Source organism: Papio anubis, chromosome 2 (genome assembly GCF_008728515.1).
Source record: "Papio anubis isolate 15944 chromosome 2, Panubis1.0, whole genome shotgun sequence".
Taxonomy (NCBI): domain Eukaryota; kingdom Metazoa; phylum Chordata; class Mammalia; order Primates; family Cercopithecidae; genus Papio; species Papio anubis.
Genome location: NC_044977.1, coordinates 94489662 through 94500639, shown reverse-complemented (window position 1 = coordinate 94500639; position 10978 = coordinate 94489662). Strand labels below are relative to the sequence as shown.

The following is a 10978-nucleotide window of genomic DNA, read 5'->3' as shown; positions in this document are numbered from 1 at the left end:
GTTGCTCCCCTCTCTTCACAACTAAACTTCGTGAAGCCAAATGCACATTCTCAACTCCCATTTGCTCCTCAAAGTACTCAAATCTGATGTCTGGCCTCCCCATTCCACTGAAGCTCTTCACTCCAGAGTCACTCGTTAAACCTTCTGGGAGGTCCAGCGGCCTTGTCGTAGCTGCTCAACTGCTCAGCTGCACCAGACACTAAGAGCACCACTTGTGTCCTGAAATGCTCTATTGTTTTTGTTTTTACCTCCTAGAAAACATCCCTCTCTTAGTTTTCCTCCCATTTCTCTGGCTGTTCCTTTACTGTCTTGTCTTTTTCTGTCTCTAAAAGTTTGCTTCTGCCTTGGCTTCTGGCCCTTTCTCTTCTAGCTCATCACATTTTCCCTGGGCCAGGGATCTGGCCAGGGACTAAGAGTAATGCAAACCAGAGTGGCCAGATAGTCTCATTCTCCAGAAAAGCCAGAAATCTGGATTTTGTTTGAAATCTTTTGGTCACTAAATGCTGGCATCTAGAAGATCTTCTGGGAGCACACATCTTTAGGTGCCCCGAGCATCTCACAGGCACCTGAAACTGATACATCCAGAACCCAGTCCATCATCACGCTCCTACCCCTGAGCTGGCTCAGTAGATGGTGGCGCCCCCAGTGAAGTGGCCAGAAACAGGCACCTGGGACTCCCTGCCACACCCACCGCTTCATAGTCCTGCAGATTCCTGCTCCTGAATACTGTCCACATGGTTCTGTCCTTACTGCCACTTCTCTATGTTGGGTCATCACCACTTCATCCCTCCAGGACCTCAACCTCCTTCTGGTAAAAAGAGTCCACATCTCCTGTCTTAGCCTCTCTTAGTCCTTTCTGCAGCCAGAATGATTCTTCTAAAATTCAAATCTGATCATGTCTTTCCCAAGTCTGACTCATTTGCTGATTCAGTTGGGCCCAAACCGTCAGTGTGGCTTGCAAGGCTTCTTGTGGTCTGGGCCCTGCTGAACACTCCTGGTCTCCTCCCTCTCTCTGCTCACCCCACCTTGCTCTGTGCTCCTGCCTTTCTGGTCTACTTTTAGTTCCTTAAATGAGTCAAACTCTTCTCTCTCACTTCCAAGTCTTTTTGTCTGTCGATCCCTCTGCCTAGCATGTTCTTCATTCCACCCCATTTACTACCACGTTCTTCTTCATTCTTACAACTCAGTTTAGAGATTGCCCTTCTAGGAAGCCCTCCAGATGTCCTCAGCATGTAAAAGTTTGTGCCCCATCTTTTCCTTAAAATAACATCTTTATTGATATATAATTCACATACCATATAATTCACCCACTTAAAGAGTAAAATTCAGTCATTTTTAGCATATTTACAGAGTTATGCGACCATCACTCCAATCAATTTTAGAACATTCTTATCACCCCAAAGAGAAGTCCTGTGCATATTAACAGTCAGCCCCCTTTCCCAGCAATCACCCTCCACTGCCACCCAAAACCTAGGCAACCACTAATTTACTTTTTGTCCCCATAGATTGGCCTACTCTGGACATTTAGCGTAAGTGGAATTAAATACCTGTGGTCTTTTGTGACTGGCTCCTTTCACTTAGCATACTATTTTCAGATTCTGCATGTTACAGCATGCATCATTACTTCTTTCATTTTTTAATTGCCAAATAATATTCCCTTGTATAGCTATACTGTATTTTATGTATCCATACATCAATTGATGGATATTTAGGTTGCTTCTCCTTTTTGTCCATTATGAATAAGTCTGTTGTAATGATTAGTGTACATTTTTTTGTGTGTGGACAGATTTTCGTTTCTCTTGGGTAAGTAGCTAAGAGTAGAATTGCTAGATCATATGTTAACTCTATGTTTAACCTTTTGAGGAACTGCCAGACTGTTTTCCAAAGTTGCTGCACCATTTTACATTACCAACAGCAGCACACGAGTGTTCCAGTTCTTCTGCATCCTTTCCAACACTTGTTATTATCTGTCTTTTTGATTATAGCCGTCCTAGGGGGTGTGAAGTCATATTTCGTTGTGGTTTTGATTTGCATTGTCCTGCTGGCTGATGTTAAGCATCTTTTTACTTATATATCTTTTTGGAAAAAAATATGTATTCAGACTCTTTGTTCATCATTAAATTGACTTGTTTGTGATTTGTATGATTATATGTGTTCTAGATACAAGTCTCTTATCAGATATGTTATTTGCAAATATTTTCTCTCTTTGGGTTTTCTTCTTACTTTCATAATGGTATTCTTTGAAGCACGAAACTTTTTAATTTGATGTAGTCCAATTTATCTATTTTTTCTTCTGTGGCTTATACTTTTGGTGTCATACTTAGAAGGTCTCGTTTACCCCAAGGTTGTGACAAGCTAGATATACTCAACAATGATCTTAATTAAGTCATAGCCTTTGTGGGTTGTAATTTCCTTTCCTTAAAAACAAAGATAGCAAGAATATCTGGTCTGTGGATGTAGGTTACTGTGAAGGTCAAATGGGATTGTGGCTTTTAGGGACCTCTCCCATTCATTAAGCACTTCGCAAGGTGAATATCAATCATGATGGATCTGTGGGAAGGAAGGAGAGCTCTTGGACCACTGTACATGACCTTTGGACATGACCATTTGCATTTCCCTAGGGCTGCCTGCCTCCCTTGCCTCCATGGAGACTGCCTCTGAAGACCCTTTCCCCAGGATCTGGGCCCAGCACTTCTGCCTCCTAGGCCATTTCTCTGCTTGATGATGGAGGGGGCACTAGGGCCTCCTGGGGTGGTGCTAAGTCTGCCTCTTGCCATGAATCATGGATTTATTACATATCTGGTACCAAACACTTTGCCAGACACCTTGATGGATACAGATAGGAATAAAATGTGGTCCTTGAGAGCACAGAGCTTAGTGGAAAAGACAAGCTGCTCACATGCACACTCATACACACTCAGATACACTTATATGCATATATACTTACGGATTCACATACACTGACATACACACATACATATACACATTCATACATACCATAAAATACAAACACATGTTCATATGCACACTCACAAACACACATATGTATATTCACAAACTTTCATGCATGCACACTCATACACAAATGCACTTTTACTCATTCATACAGCACACACTTACACATACATACACTCATAGATTCACACAAGTTCACACAAGCATCCACATATACATGCTAACACCTATACATATACTGACACACAAATACACACTTACCTGTACACTCATACTGGTACATGTACACAAAGACATTCACACGCACACAGTCACACGAAAGTACAACCATATACATAACACACACTCTTGCACACAATTATACACCTACTCGTACAAAACGCACACATACACACACATCCATACACTCACATGTACATGCACACAGTGGTATGTATTAAGTGGCAAAATAAAGTCAAAGGAATCCGAGGGAGCTTTTAGATAAATAGAAACTAATATTTATTGAACATCTCTTATATTCCAGGAAATTTACATTAATTATCTGTTTTAAATCTTAAAATTGCCCTATGAGATACTGTCACAGGGAAAGGACATTTATAGAGGGGATACTGAGACTCAGAGAGATTGCCTCTGCAGAGTGAGGATTTGAAGCCAGTCTGCTTGATGTCCAAGGCTATGCTCTTTATTCCAGCTGAGTCTGGGGCTGTAGGGGCTGCTGAGGGTGGTGGTGTAGAAGATATTCCACGAGGGTGAGGGAAGAAAATAGGACTCCTATTTATATTTATTTGGATAGAATACTTTTATTTTCCTTTTTTATTTTCGCTTTTTTGGAAGTTAATTTTATTATATGAAAATGGTATGCAAAATATATTCATCATGACTAGAAATATAGTACCAAACCACATCTGTCTTATATCTGTAGCATATATTCTTGGTTTGTATAAAAGTAGCTTTAAAATTTCAGTTTCCTTAGTTATGCACAAATCACACACACACACACACACACACACACACACAGTTGCACCACTGTTGATCAAAGATGCACTCCTCCTTAAATCAATTTAAATGAGGCTAGCGAGTGTCTGTTTGATGTTTGCATTCTTATGGGCTAGGAAACAAGGCACACATCCCTAAAACTAACATCTAGATGTCACTTCTTGGACTGATAAGACACAGACTTGCATATGGTTTCAGCCCCATTCCACTCACACTGTTCCGCGTACATTATCTCAGAAACCCTGAAAGGAAGTGCTTGTTCTTTGTTAGTGCCAACCATTTTTGTCATAAATGGCAAATGATTGGAATATTATCATCAGTTAATTCATGTTTCAATTTTCAGTGCTATTTTAATGAACAAGCACTGTGTAACTAGATAGCTCATTATTACAAACCTCCATTTTTCTTTCTACATGAAGACTCCAGATGGAACCATTCTTTGACTGATGGACTCATGCATGCTACAAACCTGAGTTTGAAGAAGCGAAGTAACAGAATTCTAACAGTTTTTCTTTTCTCTTGGAAAGGAGTATTTATTATGGTCTCTTAATGATTAAGAATTAGATTATTGAAATCAAGACATTATATGAAAAGCTAAGGTTTTCTTTGTTATCACTATTTGCTGGGTTATTATCTGATTTGGAAAAGTAAGTAGAGAATTGCTTGAGGCCTTCTTTTCTCTGTGTTTAACCTCATTCCACTTACCTGATTTATAATACTGCCAGCTGTCACAGGTACTTTTGCGTATGTAAAGATGAGGAAGAACAAAGATTTGTCCCCTCTTCTGGCTCTAGACTGGTTTTGTTTGGAGGCTTTTGTGGAGCCTGCTTAGGAATGTGCTGATGACAGTCCCATCTCTACATACAGAAAGGCTTTAAACAAGAATGTGACACAAAAGAACGGAAACATACATTCTTCGGTTACTCAGAGTTCAGGTTTTAGAGTTCAGTTACATGGGTAAAAGGAAGCATACTCTTCTTCCCTAGAAGCAGCAATCCACTGTTGCTCATCCAGCTTCTGATTGGCTGCAGAAGGTGCAGACATTCTAAATACATAGACCCTAACTTGCATAAGTAGCATCACAGCCAGCTTAGCAATCCAAGGCCCACCCTGAAGAGTAGGCATTCTTTCCTACCCTGTCTCCCTATTCCCATCATGCTCAGACCCCAGGCAAGTTTCAAAGCAGTTGAAAATGGGCTTTTCTTCTCGTGATGGCTCATTACCTAATATCCTGTGTCCCAACTGTAGAAATATCTTGCATAAATTACATACCACCTTTTTTCTCAAGAAGCTTGAAGTGCTTAATATGCATCAGCTAATGCTCTTCCACACCTTTCCAGATTAGTATGAGACAGTGGAATCCCCATACAATGAAAAGGAAAAATGACTGACTTCCTGTGTTTCGGGTCCCAACTGTGTTGGTGAATTGGTTTGGTTGGTATAGAGACGGGGTTTTCCCTCAACCTTATTGACCTTTTTCCTTCATCAGTCCTAATTTTGGTATAGATAAAACCTTCCTTAGGACTGCATTTTCATTCTTCTCAGCTTTCTTTCACAACTAACTGTGCAAAACAGGATAATACCAAGAAATTGAGTTAAGTGTCTGGACTATATATTAATACTTGAAATAGAATGTGACATTTTAAGTGTAAGACCATCATGCCATGAAGACCACATAGCTCTGGATAAGTTTTCAGTGCATCTTACTAGAGGAGCCAAAAGTATGGGCTCAGAGTTGAGCACCACCCTCAGTGCTATAAATCAAATCATGCCACACATGGGAATAGACATAGAACCAGTTCCGTAGGTATAGTTTTAAAATTTGTTTTAACTCCAAAAAAGATGTTTATCCTTTTCTTGTCTCCCAGAATCCAGAAAATGTCCCCTCTTCTCTGTCCTGTCTGCTCCTGGCTGGGCCCTCAAATGTAGAAGGGTCAGAGCTGGGAAGCCTCTGAAATGGCATTGCCCTGTCCCCCTCCCCGCCCACATGGTGCGTCTCAAATTCTTTCTCATGCCTTCTCCCGGTTTCTCTTTTCTCCCTTGTTTTCTGCTTTTTTCCTTTTCCTCCTCACGTGTCTTAGGCCTGCTAGAGGACTCCTGAGCCATTGCTCAGGCCAGCCAGAGATCCCTGGGGCTAAAGGGCTTGTTGCCCTGGGTTTTGGGCTGCAGAACTGGCCCAGTGGAGTCCATGATGCATTGCGTGATCAGTGCAGTTCGTGAATCACACTGGTCCTACATGCCCTGAGGTCTCGGGTGTTGGAGCAGGGAAGTCATTGGGCTTAGAAAGGATTTCTCTAACGCTGAGTAACATGAGGATTTAGCAGTAGTGTTCTTCACTTGTCACTATTTCTCTGTCTGGAGTTAACATTCTTGTTAGTCAAAAAAAAAAAAAAAAAAAGCACTGTTAAAAAATTACAAAAAGCAGCTGGCTCCCATGGAAAGGTAAAGGTGTAAACTTATATATGCATAATACTGGCAAAAGCTAGTTTTCTGGGGGTGTAAATACACATGTGCTTCTAGAAATAAGACTTTGTGTCAAACTCTAGATGAGTGGAATACAAGACCACCGAGTTGTAGCCAACTACAACTCCCAGAGGGGCAGGGAGCAGCACGCCATCTTCCTTTCCAGCTTGGCGTTGTGGTAGGTGAACCTGCGCTTGCCTTCACGGATGTGCCCACTATTGGAATGGCGGAACTGGGCCTGCTGACATCAGAAAGCCCCAACTCCTGACTTTTACTAGTTAGTCTCAAGTCAATCTTGAGCGAGGCCTTGGGTTTGCTGTCAGTCCTGGTGAAGCGCTTCAGCATGGGAAAGTCCAGCAGAGCCCTGCTGTCCCCCTGGTAGTCATCAAACATGGAGGTGGCATTTGGTAAAAGTTCTTCAAAGGTTTTGATTCTTTCCAGGCTCATGAACTTGAAAGTATTTACATATCTGACATCATCAGAGCTTCCTGAATTAAACTTCAGAGCTGAAATACCTTCCTTGAACAAGTCCTCAGAGAAGGCAGGAGTTCAGTATGTAAACCAACTATTTCCTGTCAGTATGGCATTGAGTGGGATGTAGTTTTTACCATCCTGTTATACATTTGCTTGAAGCAAATCACCTGGTTTTTCCACAAGTTCTGCAAACCTTGGCCTTTCTTTTGGGTCTTTGTGCCTGCAGTCCAGCATGATCTGATAGATTTCAGGAGTGGAGTGCTCAGCAGCTCTCATCCTCATGCCTTCCCTCAGGCAAGTGCAGAAGTGCTCATCCATTTGCACTCTTGGGTATGGAGACCCTCCTAAGGAGATTTCCCACAGCAATACTCCGTAAGACCACACGTCGTTCTTGGTGCTGTAGATTTTGTCAAAGATAGATTCAAGAGCCATCCATTTCAGAGGAAGTCAAGTACCTCCTTTTCTCACATAATCAGGGTTCTTACAAATATCCTGGGCAAGGCCAAAATCACAAATCTTCACCACATTTTTCTCAGGTAAAAGAATGTTTCTCGCTGCCAGGTCCCGATGAATGCACTTTCTGGAAGACAGAAACTTCATGCCTCTGGCCACTTGAAAACTGTAAGAAATCAGATCTTCCATAGTGATGAGCCCATCCTCTTCTTCATCAGCATCACTCAGATTTTTACTTCCTGAAACCTGGAGCTCCCAAAGCTCTTGCTGCTGGTGATGCTATCTAGTTTTGGTTTCTTGCCTTGTTCCAGGCCTGGCTCCATTTTTTTCTTTCTTACGCTCCATGTGTAATGCCACATCCTTGTTGAGAAAAAATAAGTCATGTTTGCTCTTGAGGTAGTTGGATAGATTTCCATATTTGCAGTATTCAACAATCACCATCAGAGGCCCTTGGTTTGCTGACCTGACCCCGGTCTGAAGGAAGCAAGAGGGTTGAGAGGGAAGTCCGGCTGCACTGTGGGGCCCGTGTGGTGCCCTGAAGGCCTCCTCTCCCTGCCCTGCATTTCCACTGCATCCCCGGGCTGGGCACACAACCCCTTATCTTCTTTTTTGTGTTTTATGCTACACATAAGATACTACCACAGTAGAACACATCTGTAAAAATAAACAAATGCATATTCATATGTCGGAGGCACCTGTCCAGAACTGTTGTTGACGGCAGCGTGCAACTGAAGGTGCAGAGGCCTTTGCCTCCTACTCCATCCTGCAGCCTCCCTTGTGGGGCAGGGGCGCTGTGCCAAAGGAGGCTCCAGGCAGCACCTGCCTCCCTCCACTGCTTTGGATTTGGCCCACATTGAGCTTTCACTGCCTCTGCTTCCTCTTGGCAGAGATTCTTCCTCTTCTCCTTCGCTCTGCAGGATCTGAAAGGACACAGACTCCTTTCCAAATAATACTATGTATTGAAATGCAGAGAAACAGAAAGCAGATCACAAAATTAACTCTGTGGAAGTGGTTACAGGACATCTCAAGAGGTCTTGGCATCAGCTGTCCCTGGTCTCCACTCAGTTCTGCCCTCCTAGGTCTCCTTCCTTCTGTTCTTTCTTGATGAGACCCACAGAAGTCCTCTTCCTTTTTCCCTTTTGCACACCCATGTACACACCCACGAGCACACCCCAGGCTCCATGACCCATGACCCACCTCTGTGCCCACTACTGCCAGCAGTGATGCCCAGGCCGGGGAACGTTGCATTACTTTGATCTTTATGGCATTGATCTTTGGCTTCCTCAAAGGAGGGGAAGTGGGCACAGCTCAAGAATGCCAGTTAAATTTTTAGTTCTCTTACAGAGATTACTTTATAATTGATTACAGAATAATGTTCTATGCAACATTTACTGCTTAGTCAATTTTGAGGAAGAAAACACAGGTTAGGATCGCTAATGTGAAGGTGAGTGGCAATGGTGAAGTTTCAAATGGATCTTGACAGACTGGGTCACTGAACTGAAAATAACAAGATGAAATTTAAGGAGAAAGAAAGTAAATCTGGGAGTGCTCTGATACTTTAAAAAATAGCCACATACAAAAATGAGATGGTAAGAGCTGTTGATGGATATCAGTTCAAGGGAAATAACTACTTTGTGACTAGGTCATAAGTAAAAAAGGCCTACTTTACAAATAGGCTAATAAGAGCCGATCTTGAGACACTTGCTAGAAAACTGATTGTGAAGAGCTGATTATTCCCAGGCTTAGAAAACAAATGTAGTCTACTCTCCTACCATCTACCCAGCACTTGGGAAGAATCAAAGCCTCACTGTGGATAGGTTATCTTTGGGCGGAATGTACAACTGGTTTTGGAATATATACAATGATCACCACACATGTAATTCAGCAGCCCCATTACACTAAGTAGTTGGCCAACTCTTTTAGATGTGGAGGGTTAGAAATAAGGTCTCAATTCTGATTCTGGTCTTTTTCCAGATGCTTTTATGTCTTCAGTATCTGCTGTTCAGTTATTAGGTCTTGGGCTACTCAGATGTTGGCTGACTCAGAATAAGGGCACCTTGTCCTTGTGAACAAATGGAAAAAAGCGAGGTCCTAGTTACTGAAGGGGAATGTGAAAGGGGCTGAATGACCTTCCGTTGACCCATTGCAGAGGGTATTCCTGCACTAGAATTAACATTCTGCAGAGTGTTTTAGTCTCCAAAGGGGTCAAATGTGGAACCGAAAAATTGAGAGCATTTTGACTCTAGTCTTGTAACGTCTTGCTCAACAGTTGCCAAACAATTCGGAAATGAAATTTTATTTTTCTATTTTTTATTTTTTATTATACTTTAAGTTCTAGGGTACATGTACACAATGTGCAGGTTTGTTACATATGTATACATGTGCCATGTTGGTGTGCTGCACCCATTAACTCATGATTTACATCAGGCATATCTCCTAATGCTATCCCTCCCCACTCTCCCCTCCCCACAATAGGCCCCGATGTGTGATGTTCCCCTTCCTGTGTCCAGGTGTTCTCATTGTTCAATTCCCACCTATGATTGAGAACATGCAGTGTTTGGTCTTCTGTTCTTGCGATAGTTTGCGAGAATGATGGTTTCCAGTTGCCAGGATGTCCCTACAAAGGACATGATCTCCTTTTTTTATGACTGCATATTATTCCATGGTGTATACGTGCCACATTTTCTTAATCCAGTCTGTCACTGATGGACATTTGAGTTGATTCTAAGTCTTTGCTATTGTGAATAGTGCCTCAATAAACATACGTGTGCTTGTGTCTTTATAGCAGCATGATTTATAATCCTTTGGGTATATACCCAGTAATGGGATGGCTGGGTCAAATGGTATTTCTAATTCTAGATCCCTGAGGAATTGCCACACTGTTTTCCACAATCGTTGAACTAATTTACAGTCCCACCAACAGTGTAAAAGTGTTCCTGTTTCTCCACATCCTCTCCAGCACCTGTTGTTTCCTGACTTTTTAATGATTGCCATTCTAACTGGTGTGAGATGGTATCTCATTGTGGTTTTGATTTGCATTTCTCTGATGGCGAGTGATGATGAGCATTTTTTCATGTGTCTGTTGGCAGTATGAATGTCTTCTTTTGAGAAGTGTCTGTTCATATCCTTTGCCCACTTTTTGATGGGGTTGTTTGTTTTTTTCTTGTAAGTTTGTTTGAGTCCTTTGTAGGTTCTGGATATTAGCCCTTTGTCAGATGAGTAGATTGCAAAAATTCAAATTCTTAAAAGAATTTTCAACCCAGAATTTCATATCCAGATAAACTAAGCTTCATAAGTGAAGGAGAAATAAAATCCTTTACAGACAAGCAAATGCTGAGAGATTTTATCACCACCAGGCCTGCTCTAGAAGAGATCCTGAAGGAAGCACTAAACATAGAAAGGAACAACTGGTATCAGCCATTGCAAAAACATGCCAAAATGTAAAGACCATCGATGCTAGGAAGAAACTACGTCAACTAATGAGCAAAATAACCAGCTAATATCATAATGACAGGATCAAGTTCACACATAACAATATTAACCTTAAATGTAAATGGACTAAATGGTCCAATTAAAAGACACAGACTGGCAAATTGGATAAAGAGTCAAGACCCATCAGTGTGCTGTATTCAGGAGA

At 41.8% G+C, this 10978-nt stretch overlaps 1 pseudogene across 1 annotated transcript; it reads right to left on the bottom strand.

The window, feature by feature from the left end:
- Nucleotides 1-4516: 4516 nt before the first annotated feature.
- Nucleotides 4517-9560, bottom strand: LOC110742586 (annotated as a pseudogene). The gene has a single exon (XR_002520407.2). The product of XR_002520407.2 is annotated as a vascular endothelial growth factor receptor 1 pseudogene (transcript).
- Between the last annotated feature and the right edge of the window lie 1418 nt (nt 9561-10978).